We start from the raw sequence: 14,823 nt of genomic DNA, 5'->3' as shown, positions 1-14,823 counted from the left end.
CTGTGTCCTAGTGGAACTTGGTAGCTCGACATAGTATCTTGAAGAAGAGATGGCTCCGATTGGACGACTTTGAAATGAATCTAGACAGCGCCATGATTCATCCGGTCAACCGCTGAGCTTCCTTAAGGTTATGAGGCGAGGACATGTCTTGAAGAACCTTTACCTTGCTCGAGTTCGTTTCTATCCCCACTTATTGACAATATAGCCTAGGAAGCGTCCGCTCTTCGCCCCGAATAGGCACTTGCCTGGGTTCAACTTTATCCCATACCTCCTTAAAGTTAGGTAGGTCTCCTCCACATCTGCACAGAGGTCAACAGCTCGGATAGACTTTATTAATATGTCATCTACATATACCTCCATATTGTGACCGATCTTCCCCCGGAATACTTTGTTCATCAACATCTAATAAGTCGCGCTGACATATTTTTCAACCTGAATGACATGATGTTGTAGCAATATATCCCATCAACAGTGATAAATCTAATCTTCTCCCGGTCTTCCTTGGTGAGTGGGACCTGTTGGAAGCCCTGGGTACGCATCGAGCATGAAAATGAGTTCACAGCCAGCTTTCAAGTCAACCATCTGATCGATCTACGATAGAGGATAGAAGTCCTTTAGGCAAGCCTTATTCAGGTCACGAAAATTGATGCACACCCGCCATTTGTTGCTTGGCTTAGAAACTAGCACCACATTGACAAGCCAACTCAGGAACTATACTTCACGAATGTGGCCAGCTTCAAGTAATTTCTAGACCTCCGCCCGAATTATTTGGTTCTACTTCGAGCTGAAGTTGCGCTTCCTTTGCTTGACTGGGTGGGCGTTTGGTTGGACATGCAGCTCGTGCCGAGCCACACTAGGCAATATTCCCGAAAGCTCATAGGTAGACTAGGCGAAGACATCGTGGTTTCGCCTAAGACACTCAACCAAGTTAGCCTTCTTCTCCTGAGGCAGATCAGCGGCTTGTTGCCTCCATCGGCTAGAGTGGATCTAGACCTTCTCCTTCTTGTCGTAGACCAACACTGGGGGTCCTTTGAGTATTGCATTCAACTCCATTCGCTGTGCCTTCCATGCAACTTTGGTCTCTGACTTGACCATCTCGACATAACATCGCCGAGCGGCCAACTGGTCCCCTTTGACTTCTCCAACAACATCGCCTATGGGGAATTTAATTTTTTGACAAAAGGTGGAGATGACCACTGGAAATTCATTCAGGGCTAGTCGGCCCACTCTGACATTGTATGCCGATAGCGCATCCACCACAATGAAGTTCATGGTCCTTGTCCGCTTCAGTGGTTCTTCTCCAAATGATATGGCCAACCGCGCCTGGCCGATCAGCAACACTTCATTGTCGGTGAACCCATATAGAGGAGTGGTCATGGGCTTCAACTCGTTGCACTCAATCTACATCTTGTCAAACGTCTTTTTGAAGATAATGTTTACCGAGCTGCCTATATCTACAAAAGTTCCGCGAACATTGTAATTAGCTATTACTGCTTGAATGATTAGAGCGTCGTCATGAGGGACTTCTACTCCCTCTAAGTCCCAGGGACCAAAGATGATCTCTAGCCCATCTGCCTTCTCCTTACTGCATCTAACAACATGAATTTCAAGTCGCTGAGCATGCGACTTCCTTGCCCGGTTAGAGTCCCCATCCGTCGGGCCACTGGCGATCATCACGATTTCTCCCTGAGTAGCATTGCTTCTATTTTCCTCCTCTCGCGTCGAGAGCTGGGTCTGTTCGACCGAGGTTCGGGAAGGACTGGTCTCTCTGATAGATCGGATGAGTACGATAGAAGGGGGGGGTGAATATCGTACTCTTTTAAAAACTTTTCTTTTAGTATTTCAAAACAATTTGAGTAAGCAGCGGAAAATATAAAGGGACAAGTTCGTTTACTTCGTTCGGAGCCTAGCTCGACTCCTACTCGAAGGCCCACGATCCTTGATTGCACCGATGGGCAAATCACTATAGCTCTTCTTTTCGAGATCCTCGGAAAGAAGCAGATCGTACAAATGAGCAAGATAGTAACAACCCTACTATCTTGCTTAAGTGAATTACAATGCAAGCTTATATAAAAATATACCGACAAGTAAATGCAGTTGTAGCTTTGGTCGGCACTTCCGGATAGTGTGGCTTGCTGAGTTGATGAAGGCTTGTAGCACGATTTGCTTGCAGAACAGAACTTGAGTCGATCAGAGAAGAGTTGCTGAGCCTCAGACCTCGAGCTCCTTTTATAAGTGCCATTGTTGTTCGGTCGATCGATCCCTCTGTTCGGTCGACCGAACCCGCTCCCTTCCTTCCTAGCTGGAATCTGACGTTGGCTCGATCTTTTACATTAACTGATCTTTAATGGTTCGGTCGACCGATAACCTTGTTCGGTCGATCGAACGGTGAATTTCCCTTCTCGCCGAGATTCGCACTTAATGCTCCATTAATGTTTTTATTGGTTCGGTCGACCGAACCTCATTTTCGGTCGACCGATCATGCTGTGATACCATATTTGCGATCCTGATATGCTTTTCCATTTTTGCCCGTTCGGTCGACCGAACCTTTTTTCGGTCGACTGATAAAAAGCCTTTTTCGGTCGACTGAACCTCCTGTTCAGTCAACTGAACCCTTGGTAAATTGAAGGTTTCTGAGTGCTGGTCACGTGGCCACTGACAGAACCTGATTCTGAGTTCTGAGTCAAAAGTTATGACCATTTGAAGTCCAAGAGGTCATATGATTCTGCAACACAAAGTTAGTTCCATATAACAAGAATATTCCTGTAAAACAAAGTTAGCACAGTTATAATAGTAATATGCATGAGTATAACAGTTAGGACTGTCTTGATCTCAACTTGGAAACCTTCCCGGTTTCTTCAGTTAGATCAGCGACCTTAGGTTGTTCCCTTCAGGAACCCGACCTCACTGTCGCTCCTCTAGTTATTTACCTCAACCTACCTGCCAAACGTTAGGTTCTCCAGACCTGTTTGGACTTTACTGTCTGGCCATGACTAGGGCTTTTCTGATTGAGTAAATAGCCTACACACTTAGCCAAATCATCAGATCATAACAAGACTTAACTTGAACCTTTGACAACATCAAAACTCAGGTTTGATTCTGGTGCACCTTGCACCAACAATCTCCCCCTTTTTGATGTTTGGCAACCAAGGTTCACAGTTAAGTTTAAAATATGCAGAGTTAAGTAAACAAACATTTAACTCTCCCCCTGAGTTCAATAACTCCCCCTAAATTTACTATCTCTCCCCCTTTGACACACATCAAAAATAGGGGTAATACCAAACAACATGTTGAAGTAGTTTAAGAGAAAAACTAAGTTTGAGTTAGAAAACTCATTTGAAAATTTTTGAAATCAAGGTTCTCTAAGTATAAGTTAGAAGTTATTCGATTGAAAATAATAGTAATATAAGGTTTTTTTTTATAAAAATCGATAAAATATCTAAGCTTTGAATTATTAAGTTAAAACTATTTGAACATGTATTTTTGAAAAATTATCTAAGAAAAACTTTGGAAGTTAGAAAATTTTTAAGAGAAAATAGTGAACTAAGTTTTTAAAGTAGTCTTTAGATTTTTTTTTTAAATCTAAGTCAAATTTTTAATAAGAAACTTTGAAACAAAAAATATTTTTAATCAAGAACATTTATACTTTTTTAGGAAAATAAGTATATAATTTTTGAAATATTTTGGAAAGAGAATTTTGAAATATATTTTAAAATCCATAAGTCTAAAAGAAATAAGTTTTGAAAATATGAATTTTGAAAAATTCTAGGAAAGATGGGTTTTGAAATGATGTTGATGCTCCACCTTAATTAAATAATCTAAAGACCAAGCGAGATTGAAAAATATATGTTAGACCAACGTTTTGGAGTAATTTAGATAATTATTTAAGTTAAACTTAATTAAGGTTAGTTTTGAATTGATTAAGATTAATTAATTTAGGATTAAATTTAAATTAATAAAATACGGTGATTAGTTTAAGTTGTTAATCAATTTTAGATTAATTAAAACAACTTAATAATTAATTGATTAAAATTAATTAATGTTGATTTTTAATTAGATTAGATTTAGATTATTTAAACGTGAATTAATTTACGTATTAAATTAGAGAATTTATAAATTAATTGATTAAGTTGAGAATTAAATATCGATTAATTTCAATTTTGTGTTAATTAGATTTGTAAAGTTAATTTAAATAACTTCAAATTAATTAATGATTTAATTAATTATTTGTGTTAAGTTTTATTTTTTAAAAAATTCATTAAATTTTTAAAAAAGTTTTAAAAGAAATTTAATTAAGTTTTTAAGAAATTTAATTAAGTTTAAAATAATTTTAATTAAGTTTTAAAATAATTTAATTAAGTTTTTGATTAAGTTTTTAATTAAGTTTTAATTAAGATTTAAAAAAAAATTAATTAAGTTTTTAATTAAGTTTAAAATAATTTTAATTAAGATTAAAATAATTTTAAATTAAGTTTTAAAATAATTTTTATTAAGTTTTTAATAAAGTTTTAAAAAAGTTTTAATTAAGTTTAAGTTTTAAAATCATTTTAATTATGTTTTAAAATAATTTTAATAAGTTTTAAAAAGTTTAAAATAATTTTTTAATAAGTTTTAAAATAGTTTTTAATAAATTTTAATAAGTTTTAAAAAGTTTAAAATAATTTTTTAATAAGTTTTAAAATAGTTTTTAATAAATTTTAATAAGTTTTAAAAAGTTTAAAATAATTTTTTAATAAGTTTTAAAATAATTTTTAATAAATTTTAATAAGTTTTAAAAAGTTTAAAATAATTTTTTAATAAGTTTTAAAATAATTTTTAATAAATTTTAATAAGTTTTAAAAAATTTTAAATAATTTTTTAATAAGTTTTAAAATAATTTTTAATAAATTTTAATAAGTTTTAAAAAGTTTTAAATAATTTTTTAATAAGTTTTAAAATAATTTTAAATAAGTTTTAATAAGTTTGAATTAGGTTTTGATAATGAATTTAAGTTTGAATTAGGTTTGATAATTAATTTTGAATTTAAGTTTGAATTAGGTTTGGTAATTAATTTTGAATTTAATTTTGAATTAGGTTTGATAATTAATTTTGAATTTAAGTTTGAATTAGGTTTGATAATTAATTATTCGAGAAAGGTTATTGAACCCATGTTAGATTCAAACTTAGCTTTGGGTTAATCAAGCAGGCGTCCTAAAGATAAGCTTTCAGTTCAGTGGCGAGGCATACGACCTACTTGGATATCATTAGACCACTTGCTGAAGGCTTTCCAAACTGTTCCCGCCCAAAAAACTTAATACTAAATTTTGGTCTAACTAGCCCATGTTTGACTGGGGTAGCTTCGGTCAGATCCACTAAGTCTAGTGCACCAGGTAGAATTCCATATTCAGCCTAGACATGCCTTCGACAAAGCTTCCTTGACGTACTATCATCCCAATCCATTCCGATGCTATGTTATAGGGTTTGGTAAACCTTTTTCATCTAACCATTCTAAGCAGAAATAAACCTAGTCCTAAGTATTGAGTTTGGTTAATCAAGTTGGTTGTATTATTTTTCTACTTGCTCCCCCTGAGTCAAAGCTTAGATAAGGTCTATCTAAGTAATAGATTTGACTCTTAGGGACCAAGTATAGATTTGGTTCAATTTGTTTGATTAAATATTTTGTTTGGACCCATGCTTGGACTTGACTTCTAACTTTTTGACTAATTAAAGACAAATATGATTTGTTTGTTTGTTTGTTTAGGGTTGTAGTCAAGTCCTGATTTGTTGTACACGGCTCGTTGCGACCCAAGTATCATATTTAGACACTTGGATCCCAGATCGAACTTTTCCAACATTTCCTTGAGTTGCTCGACTTGTTCTTTCAAGTTGGAATTTTCTTCCTCAAGTTTTGTAACTTGAGTCGAAGTTCTAACTTGAACTTGATTAGTCGAGTTACTCAAGTTAACTTGTTCCTTAAGGTGGTCTATTTCCTTAAGTAGCAAGTTATTTTGTTTTTTAGATTTTGTTAATTTATTAAACAAGCATTTAATTACTTTCAACATTTCAGACTTCGAATTAAAAGTTACCTTATCGTGTCCTTTTGAAACTGATGCGAATTCATGGCTTATCTCAGACTCGTCGTCAGACTCTGACTCATACTCATCTTCAGACTCAGATTCGGACTCTTCAGTCTTTGCCATAAATGATATATGACTCAAGTGCTTTGGTTCTGGTTTTGTTTGGGGCTTAGCTTCCTTGTTTAGCCCTGCATACAAAGCTAACCCTTTCTTGGCTTGACTCAAGTTAGTCTGCTCATGTAATGTTAATTCACAAAATAGTTCGTCTAATTTAATAATGGAAAGATCCTTCGCAACTTTATAGACATCTATAATAGATGCCCATAAGGAGTTTCGAGGGAATGAGTTAAGCGTATACCTGATGATATCATGATTCTCAAGTTGATGGCCGATGATATGTAGTCCATTTAGGATGTCCTTAATCCTCATGTGTAGTTGGCTTGTCGACTCACCATCTAGCATTTTAATATTTAGTAATGAATTTAATAAAAGATCACGCTTTATTACCTTTGTATCATTTGTCCCTTCATGTAGCTTAACTAACTTATCCCACAAATCTTTTGCATTGTTGAAGGGGACGACTCGTTTTAATTCTTCTTTTGATAATCCACATTGTAAAGTGTTGAGTGCCTTTGAATCAATTTGTACTTTCTTCTTTATTTCTTTTGTCCATTCCTCTGGATTGTTGACTGGTGATGTGTAGCCGCATTGGATAATGAGCCATTGATCAATGTCTGTTTTGAGAAAAACTTCCATCCTCTTTTTCCAGTATGGGAAATCGCTTCCATCGAATAGCGGAGGACGCACGGTCGAATATCCCTCCGATTGTGTCATTTTCTTGCACCAAAAATTGAGAAACAAAAAAGAATTTCCAAGACTCTTGTCTTGGGATTAGCAGTGCTTGAAAAATAAAAAATATTCTAAGAAAAAAAATGATGAAAAGAAAAGGTTTTAAAAGATGCTTTGAAAAACGGTTAAGTAATTTCAGAGCTAACGAGGCTCTGATACCAATTGATAGATCGGATGAGTACGATAGAGGGGGGGGGGTGAATATCGTACTCTTTTAAAAACTTTTCTTTTAGTATTTCAAAACAATTTGAGTAAGCAGCGAAAAATATAAAGGGACAAGTTCGTTTACTTCGTTCGGAGCCTAGCTCGACTCCTACTCGAAGGCCCACGATCCTTGATCGCACCGATGGGAAAATCACTATAGCTCTTCTTTTCGAGATCCTCGGAAAGAAGCAGATCATACAAATGAGCAAGATAGTAACAACCCTACTATCTTGCTTAAGTGAATTACAATGCAAGCTTATATAAAAATATACCGAAAAGTAAATGCAGTTGTAGCTTTGGTCGGCACTTCCGGATAGTGTGGTTTGCTGAGTTGATGAAGGCTTGTAGCACGATTTGCTTGCAGAACAGAACTTGAGTCGATCAGAGAAGAGTTGCTGAGCCTCAGACCTCGAGCTCCTTTTATAAGTGCCATTGTTGTTCGGTCGATCGATCCCTCTGTTCGGTCGACCGAACCCGCTCCCTTCCTTCCTGGCTGGAGTCTGACGTTGACACGATCTTTTACATTAACTGATCTTTAATGGTTCGGTCGACCGATAACCTTGTTCGGTCGACCGAACGGTGAATTTCCCTTCTCGCCGAGATTCGCACTTAATGCTCCATTAATGTTTTTATTGGTTCGGTCGACCGAACCTCATTTTTGGTCGACCGATCATGCTGTGATGCCATATTTGTGATCCTGATCTGCTTTGCCATTTTTGGCCGTTCGGTCGACCGAACTTTTTTCGGTCGACTGATAAAAAGCCTTTTTCGGTCGACTGAACCTCCTGTTCAGTCGACTGAACCCTTGGTAAATTGAAGGTTTCTGAGTGCTGGTCGCGTGGCCGCTGACAGAGCCTGATTCTGAGTTCTGAGTCAAAAGTTATGACCATTTGAAGTCCAAGAGGTCATATGATTCTGCAACACAAAGTTAGTTCCATATAACAAGAATATTCCTGCAAAACAAAGTTAGCACAGTTATAATAGTAATATACATGAGTATAACAGTTAGGACTATCTTGATCTCAACTTGGAAACCTTCCCGGTTTCTTCAGTTGGATCAGCGACCTTAGGTTGTTCCCTTAAGGAACCCGACCTCACTGTCGCTCCTCCAGTTATTTACCTCAACCTACCTGCCAAACGTTAGGTCCTCCAGACCTGTTTGGACTTTACTGTCTGGCCATGACTAGGGCTTTCCTGATTGAGTAAATAGCCTACACACTTAGCCAAATCATCAGATCATAACAAGACTTAACTTGAACCTTTGACAACATCAAAACTCAGGTTTGATTCTGGTGCACCTTGCACCAACACTCTCTTCTTCGATGGGCCCAATCCCGATGTTGTTCGGCCCTAGGACTTATCTCCTCCCTTTTTTCGCCCAACCTGTGGTGCCATTGGTGCTCAGGTGAGGGAGTTCTATGATGGAACTTTTGTGGGACTAGATGACCTGCTCTTGCTTTGAGATTGTAGTAGTCTTGTGTGTTATGCATTGCTGACCGGTGGTAGGAGCAGAACAGGGACGCCCATTTTCACCCTTTTGAGCTCCTGGGTCATTCTTCTTCAACATGTTGTACAACGTGCGCTCGATTCTCCTGGTACTATTGAGACATTCCCGCTCGGGGTCCCTTTGGCGGGTTGTTATGGCTTGAGTGACGCCGCTAGGAAGTGGTGGTCGACTCGACGACCGACTCCTTCCTTTGCACCTCTTGGGCCTCCTCGATGTTGATATACTCGGTGGCCCATCCGAGTAGGTGATCAAAGTCTCTAGGGGGCTTTTGAATGAGTGAGCAGAAAAACTCACCCTCTGCTAGCCCTTGCGAGAAGGCACTGACCATTATCTTTGGGTGGCCGAAGGGATGTCCATGGCCACCTAGTTGAACCTTTTGATGTAGGCCTGCAGTGTTTCTTTGGGCCCTTGCTTGATGGCAAGCAGATTGACATTCGTCTTCTGGTAGCGATGGCTGCTAGCGAAGTGCTGCAAGAATGCCGCTTAAATCTTTGAAGCTGCGCATTGAGCCGACTGACAAACGTCAGAACCATCGTTGCCCCGATCCAGCTAGAGTGGTGAGGACGATCCAGTACTTCACTTCATCCGTGTACTGGTGTATATTATCTTGGTTGTCAAATTTAACCAAGTGTCTTCGGGGTCGGTCATCCCGTTGTACTCCCCGATTGTCAATGGTCGGTAGTTGGCCGACAGTTGGTCCTCCAGAATTTCCTAGGAGAACTGTTGATTGATCCGCTCGGGGGAATCGTCTAGTTTGGGCGCCTTTCCCTTTCTCTTATCCCGAGTGGGTGCATTTTCTAAGGAGGATCCGTTAGCCTTCTCCGCTTGTCCTTGCTTTTCCGAGGGTGTGCAAAATAGTGCTCGATAAAAGGGAATTGACACGTTTAGTGTTTCACGAGAAATGCCGGTTGGTTGGTAATGTGATTGCTAACCGACATGATCTTTAGCTCGATTCTGTTGGTCGACCCATTGTCCTCTCAACGATGCAGCTAACTCGTTCGTTGCTTGGCCGTCAACTACTGCTTCTTTCTACTGCTGCAATAACATGGTTGCTCAGGTGTTGACCAACATGTCCAAATCTTCCTACATTAAAGTGACGGGGGTGAGTTGTCCAACGTCCTCCATCTTCACGGTTCAGGTGCAGGCTAAATTTTCACAAATGGTGCCAAATATGATCCTATCCAAACTCGGTGAAGGCGGTGTTAGGCCTTGGCGGCTGGCTAGAGGGGGATGAATAACCCCTGTACAAATTAAGCAAACGAACCTTTCTGGACTTATAACTTAATTAAAATAACACTTGCATAAGAATAATAAAAGAGACTAAAAGGAAAGAGGCATAGCAGATTTACTTGGTTACAACCAGGGAGGTTGTTAATCCAAGGCAGATGAAGTCGCACTAATTTCTCCTTCAGGTGGAGAAGCCTCTTTACAACAATGAACGCATATAAATATAAGCTAAACAGAAAACTGAACGAGTACAAGTGTTGTTTCTCTTTTTCCTTTTGTATTTAGCTTCTGGTAGTAGGGCTGCTTATATAACCCTACTCGGGGCGCCTACAAAGGTTCCAGGCGTCTGAAATGGGATAATATTTTATCTCCGACTCAATGGTACATGCCACGTTGAATGTGGCTAAGTTTCGGGTTCTGGGCTCCCGGAAGGGTTTCAGCCGCCTTGGACTGGTCCGGGCGCCCTGGAATGGTTTGGGCACCCCAAGCCCCAAAAGTCAGGCTGACTTTTGGTCCCGACCTCCTTCTTTGGTTCTACTCGCAATGGTCTGGGTCTTCCGCTCCGGCTCCGCTCGCTTGGGTGATTTCGACCATTCGGAATATGGCTCACCCGAACCTAACTTCCGGTTTTCTCGAGCAAGCTTCCGCTTCGGCTTCTCGTCCCTCGAAAATGCCGCGCGCCTCCTTCTCGTCCGCCAACGTACTCTTCTGCAGCACCTCGTCCCTCATACACACCAAGCCCATTGGCTCTTTCCCGTGCCGCCCTTCTTGCAAGCTACATCCTTTGCTCGACGTCCTATGCTCCTAAGTTCCTGCACACTTAGACACCTGGTTAAACAAAATAGGACCTAACTTAACTTGTTTGATCACATTAAAACTACCTTGGGGTACCAACAATCTCCTCCTTTTTGATGTGAGCAATCCAAGTTAAGTTAGGGTAAACCAACATAAAGTAAAAGAAATAAATTTTACAATAAAGTGCAAAAATTGAAAAAAAATTTAAACTACCTCCCCCTAGACTTAATCTTCCGTTCTCCCCCTTTGATCACATAAAAAATGGGGTATTAAAAAAATCTAAGGGTAACTTTTTAAAAATAAAAAGTTTTTAGTTAAAAAAGCTTTGATTTTCCAATATTTTGAAAAACTTATCAAGTTGTTGTAAACTTTGAAAATAATTTTGATATCACTTAAAAAAAAATTATAGTAATTTTATGTTTTGCAAAAAAAAAAATTCTAAGTAAAAAAATATTTGAGTAACTATTTAAGCATTAATTACAATTAAATGCAGGAGATGTGCTTTTGGGTTCTTTTTTTAGAAAATCTAAGGGTGCTTTTGGGTTCTTCTCTTCGGGTTCTTCATCCGATCTCCATCTACATTCGCTCATTCCATTCGATAATCAAGGAGAAACTTCTTCCGTCCGCGAGCTTGGGTGATGTGCTTTTGGGTTATCTTTTTTGTGTTGGGTTGTTTATTCATGTTGATTGTTGAATTGCATTTGAGTTAAATTGTACTGAAGTACTAACTCCCCATGTTAAGATTGCACGTGCATAGTTTAGTTTGATTCATGCATGTTAAGTGCTCGATGAATTTCCTCAATCACTTGTGTTTCTTCATTTGTTGCTATTAGGTCAGTTTAATTATTGCTTGTCTTGTCTCTCCCAATTGCTTTAAGTTCTTGGTTTTATTCGGATGTAATTAGATTAGATTAGTGTAGGTTTCATTAATGCTTTACTTTATGTTTCGTTTAATTCTCTTGCAAGTGTAGTTTAGTTAGATTAGATTTTATTAATTTCACTGTCTTTCATTTATTAGGGTTAGTTTCATACTTACATTGCTTTTCATTGCTCACTGTCATTTCTCACTAATTATGTGGTCTCTATAGTTGTCATTGGTTTGTGCATAGTTGCCATAGTGGCGAAGAACATGCTTGCCAACGAAGGCTTTGGCTCATTTTACAATGTTTGCTTCTCATCTCTTTTGGTGGAAGGTGTTGCAGAGACAGGTATGGTGGAATTAGGCGATCTTCAACTGTCTTCTTACCTTGCAGAAACTGCATTCGGAGGATAGTCATACTTTTGGAATGGTACATTTTTGTAACTTTTATATATATATATATATTTTGTTAACAAGATGTTGACTGAAATTCTTTTATTCAAGGTAAAAACCATTTAGGTTTACCTATTTGATACTTGATAGTACCAGTTACCTAGCACTGCATATTGCTTCATTTAACATCAAATCAAATAGCATCATTGCTCATCTTGCCACATTAGTTTCTTTTTGCTTTGGGTATCAGTGGCTACGAACATGCTGTGCAAATATTATTACATCCTCTATTTGGTCATTGTGTTAAATAATGCCACTAGTGGGTTCCCTCTGACTCCTAATTGTCATTTTTTATGGCTTATAGGCAGGATTGCCAACCAGGCTACGTCAATGGTGGTCCAGTGTTCCGTTTACTACTTCTGGCATCATATTCACTTGTGGAATTATTTATCTGATCTACTTGTTGGTTGGTTATGACTCCTTTAGTTAGATATGCTTCTCACCTATAGAAATACACCGCATAAAAGATAATATAATGACTTACTCTAAGATTCTTACATCTGCTAAAGATACGTTGCTATAATTTAATATCTGCTAGATAACCATCTAAACACTAGGAATATGTCACTGGTACTTTGTAATATTGTATTTCTGCTCCAACTTTATCAGTGGCCTATCATCTTGCCATTTAATTTGTTTTCATAAAACATAAATTTCATTTTAGCTCTTAAATCCCTAACATTTTTGCTTATATATCTTGCAGTTTAAAGGATGTATACATATGTTCTTTTTCATGGATCTTTGCTCCATGTTCTATTCGATATGTTAGCTTTGGTAGCCTCGGGCACTGGATTGGAAAGAATAATGGGCTTTGTTCGACTTCTATATTTGATCCTCCTGTTTGCAACTACCAATTCTATATTTTATCTAATAACTGCATTACTGGTGGCGAACAATCCCTTCCATGCTTTTCCATACCTACTGGTTGAATGAGCCATTGGTTTCTCTGGGATACTATATGTAACGATTATCATAGAAATAAGTTTGAGTGATGTTCAATCTAGAAGGTTAGCTAAACTATATTGCATGTGTATCTGGTTCACTGATATACCGAATATGCGCTTATTTTGCTTCTATCAGTTTCTTAGAGGGAAGCTAAACTCCTAAATAACCTGATGATTCATGCTGCTAATGATAATTTTTTTTAAGTTGACTTCATTATCCTTTTTGCAGTGTTTTTGGACTCTTCAATGTGTCTACTAAATGGTATATGCCTTTCTTGTCATATTAAGTTATTTTACTTATCTTTAGCTACACATGTATTAGAAATAAAATTTGATATGGACCCTTCACTGTGGGAATTGTATATTTCAGGTATGCATGGATCTTGTTGATACTCTTCCAATTTCTAGCCTCTAATGTTTCATTTCTTGGACACTTGTGTGGCATTCTCTGTCGGTTTGCAAGTTAGTTCTACATTTTTTTTTCATCCATTACATTTGTTTGTTCTTTATAATATGCATTGTCAATAATTGTAAGTTCATTTGTTACCTCATCCAGACATAAATGGATTGTTAAATTACTTGCTTACTGGGCCATCATTTTACTCTTCCATCGAGAGCTCCTCTATACTAGCAAGTTTTGTAGTGCAGAGTCTACCAGTAGTGAGTATTTTATCTAATGGTTGCAAATTGAAGAATTCTTGTTACTCCTTGCTACTTAATTATAATTTAATAATTTTCTTCCTCGCAGATGAATGTGGAAAGAAATTGAAAGTGAGATTTTTATTTTACTAAGAAGGGTACTCATATATTTCTGAAAAAAATACAATATTACCAGAAAGATTCAATCCAAGAAGCAAGATATGTTAGAATTAAAATGCATATCTAGTATATAAGGTTTTGCTTTTATATATACTTAACATGGATCCAAAGTTTGTGGATTATATCTACATATTTTCTTTTTGAATTGTATGACACATTTCTAATTCAATAGTAAGAAGATTGATCAGTTGTACTTTCATGATATTTTAATTGGTATTATTTATTAGTGTTTAATTATGTAATTCGTGGTGTAAATATAATAGACAACAATTTTGTAAATAAATTTATCTTTTACTAAAAAGTTGTATTTTAAAAAACACAACACTTTTTAAGTGTTGGAAATATATTATCTTTGCAAAAAAAAATGATAATGCTTTTTAAACGTTGAAAAACGTTGTCTTTACAAAAAATGACAACGCTTTTTAAGCGTTGCAAAGCTTTGTCTTTCTAAAAAAAGATAACGCTTTTTAAGCGTTATCTTTGAGCGGACTTTTAACAACAGTGCTTTTAACAACGCTTTTTCAGCCACATAGACAACGCATAAAAAGCGTTGTCTTTCAGTTTTTTTTCTTGTAGTGAATTTTTAAAATATTCTAATAAGCAGGATTTATCTAAAATTAATTCCTTATTTTCTTTCTCCAATGAGCAATAGTTTTTCGATAATAGTTTAACAAATTTGAATAATTTATTGGGTGGAAGAGATCGTACCTGACTTACCTTGTCAATCTCGTTATCCGTAGCTTCCCTTGTACTGCTGCTCTCTTCCGATGTAGCTCCCCGTTCATTAATGCTCTCGATGCTCATTTCAGACGAGCTTGCTTCGTGTTGATTTTCTTGATGACTGGTCATTAACGCAAGTCCGGAGAAGGCCTCAACTTCTGATTCGGATGACGTTTCATCCCACGTCGCCTTTAGGTTTTTGTGCTTATTTGTTTGGATGAGCTTCTTGTTTTTGCCCTTGTTCTTGTTCTTCAATTTAGGGCAGTTGTCTTTAATGTGCCCTTCTTCATTGTAGTGGTAGCATATGATTTTTCTTCTCTTTCTACTTTGCAGATGGTTAGATTTTCTAGATTTGAATAATTTTTTAAATTGATTTACCATCATCACCAT

General features: G+C 37.1%; 1 pseudogene; it reads left to right on the top strand.

Moving 5' to 3' along the window:
- LOC121979481 overlaps window positions 1-13,663 on the top strand; it is a 30,255-nt pseudogene extending 16,592 nt beyond the window's left edge.
- Window positions 13,664-14,823: the final 1,160 nt, after the last annotated feature.

This window comes from Zingiber officinale, chromosome 5A (assembly GCF_018446385.1).
Source record: "Zingiber officinale cultivar Zhangliang chromosome 5A, Zo_v1.1, whole genome shotgun sequence".
NCBI classification, from domain to species: domain Eukaryota; kingdom Viridiplantae; phylum Streptophyta; class Magnoliopsida; order Zingiberales; family Zingiberaceae; genus Zingiber; species Zingiber officinale.
Note: the sequence above shows the minus strand (reverse complement) of the source record. Positions and strands in the feature narration are given on the sequence as shown.